This window comes from Chiloscyllium plagiosum, unplaced genomic scaffold (assembly GCF_037043375.1).
Source record: "Chiloscyllium plagiosum isolate Xiang-an unplaced genomic scaffold, Cpla_swu_hap1 HiC_scaffold_38, whole genome shotgun sequence".
Classification (NCBI taxonomy): domain Eukaryota; kingdom Metazoa; phylum Chordata; class Chondrichthyes; order Orectolobiformes; family Hemiscylliidae; genus Chiloscyllium; species Chiloscyllium plagiosum.
This window is the reverse complement of record NW_028270176.1, coordinates 33,890,429-33,892,796: the sequence shown is the minus strand read 5'-3', so window position 1 is coordinate 33,892,796 and position 2,368 is coordinate 33,890,429.

Genomic DNA, 2,368 nt, shown 5'->3' with positions numbered 1-2,368 from the left:
GGGGGGGGGGGGGGGGGGTGGTGTAGGGGGGAGGGTGCAGTATGACTCCAGAGTATCTGCCCCAGAGGTTACTCGATGTGACCCTAAGTGATTCGATAAGCTGTTCCCAGTGCAATGAGCGACAGAGAGAGGGGGAGGGGAGCCGAACTCCTGGTGTGACTCGATCCCAGCGATTGCTCAATGGTTTTGCTCAAGGACATTAACAAAAAAAAACATCACTTTGTCCAGATGTTGGGTAACTTGGAATCGATCCAGCCAAAAGCTAGAAAGGCAACTTGGCATGAGCATTTCAGGAAATCATTAACAGAGGCTTCACTTGTTCTTCTGTAATGAAGCGAGAGAAAGAGAGAGAGAGACAGAGAGACAGAGAGACAGAACATAGAAAAGTACAGCACAGAACAGGCCCTTTGGCCCACGATGTTGTGCCGGGATTTAATCCTAATGTAAAATATAGTAACTTAACCTACACACCCCTCAACTCACTGCCATCCATGTGCATGTCCAGCAGTCACTTAAAGGTCCCCCATAACTCTGCTTCCACCACCACCGCTGGCAACGCATTCCATGCATTCACAACTCTCTGTGTAAAAAGCCTACCTTTGACGTCCCCTCTATACCTTTCTCCTAATATCTTACAACTATGAGCCTTCATGCCAGTCAAACCTGCCCTGGGGAAATGTCTCTGGCTATTGACTCTATCCATGCCTCTCATTACCTTGTATATCTTGATCAGGTCTCCTCTCTTCCTCTCCAGAGAGAAAAGTCCGAGCTTAGTCAACCTTTCTTCATAAGACAAGCCCTCCAGTCCAGGCAGCATCCTGGTAAACCTTCTTTCCACCCTCTCCAAAGCCACTATATCTTTCCTATAGTAGGGCGACCAGAACTGGACACAATATTCCACTTGTTGTCCCACGAGGGTCTTGTAGAGCTGCAGCAAAACCTCGCGGCTCTTAAACTCTATGAAAGCCAAAACACCATATACTTTCTTAACAACCCAATCCCGTAGGGTGGCAACTTTGAGGGATCTATGCACTTGCACACCCAGATCCCTCTGTTCCTCCACACTGCCAACAATCCTGTCTTTAATCCTACATTCAGCATTTCAAGTTTGACCTTCCAAAATGCATCACTTCGCATTTATCCAGGTTGAAATCCATCTGCCATTTCTCAGCCCAGCTCTGCATCCTGTCAATGTCGTGCTGCAGCCTGCAGTAGCCCTCGACACTATCGACAACATCTCCAAACTTGTGTCATCTGCAAATTTACTAACCCACCCCTCAACCTCCTCATCCAAGTCATTTATAAAAACTACAAACAGCAGAGGCCCAAGAACAGAGCCCTGCGGGACCCCACTCATCACTGACCTTCAGGCAGAATACTTTCCATCTATAACCACTCCCTGTCTTCTGTCAGCCAGCCAATTCTGAATCCAGAAAGCCAAATCTCCCTGTATCCCATACTTCCTGACTTTATGAATGAACCTACCGTAGGGAACCTTATCGAATGCACCACATTCACTGCTCGATCATTTTTGTTGACCTGTCTTGTCACCCCCTCAAAGAACTCAGTAAGGTTTGTGAGGCATAACCTGCCCCTCACAAAGCCATGCTGACTGCCTTTAATCACGCTATGCTTTGGCAAATAGTCACAATCCTATCCCTCAGAATTCTTTCCAAAACCTTGCTGACCACAGGCCCAAGACTGACTGGTCTGTAACTGCCAGGGATTTCCCTATTCCCCTTCTTGAAGAGAGGAACAACATTCGCCTCCCTCCAATCCTCCGGTACAACTCCCATGGAGAGTGAGGAAGCAAAGATCTTCGCTAACGGTTTAGCAACCTCCTTTCTCGCTTCCTGGAGAAGCCTGGGATAAATCTGGTCTGGCCCTGGGGACTTATCAATCTTAATGTTTTCCAAAATTTCCAGCACGTCAACTTCATGAACCTTGATCTGGTCAAGCCTGTATCCCAGCTCCTCAAAGTTCTCATTCACAACAAGGTCCCTTTCCTTAGTGAAAACTGAAGCAAAAAAAACCCATTTAGGGCTTCCCCTATCTGCTCAGACTCCACTCACAAGCTCCCTCCGCTATCCCTGATCGGCTCTACCTTCTCCCTGATCATTCTCCTATTCTGCGCGTATGAGTAAAATATCTTTGAATTCTCCCTAATCCTTCCTGCCGAGCCTTTCTCATGCCCCCTCCTGGCTCTCCTCAGTCCATTTCTGAGCTCCTTACTACCAAGCCTGTAATCCTCTAAAGCTGTGCTCGATCATTGCTTCCTCCACCTTACATAAGCTGCCTTCTTCCTTTTGATGAGAAGCTCCTCTGTTCTCGTCATCCAAGGCTCCTTAACCTTACCCCTTCTTACCTG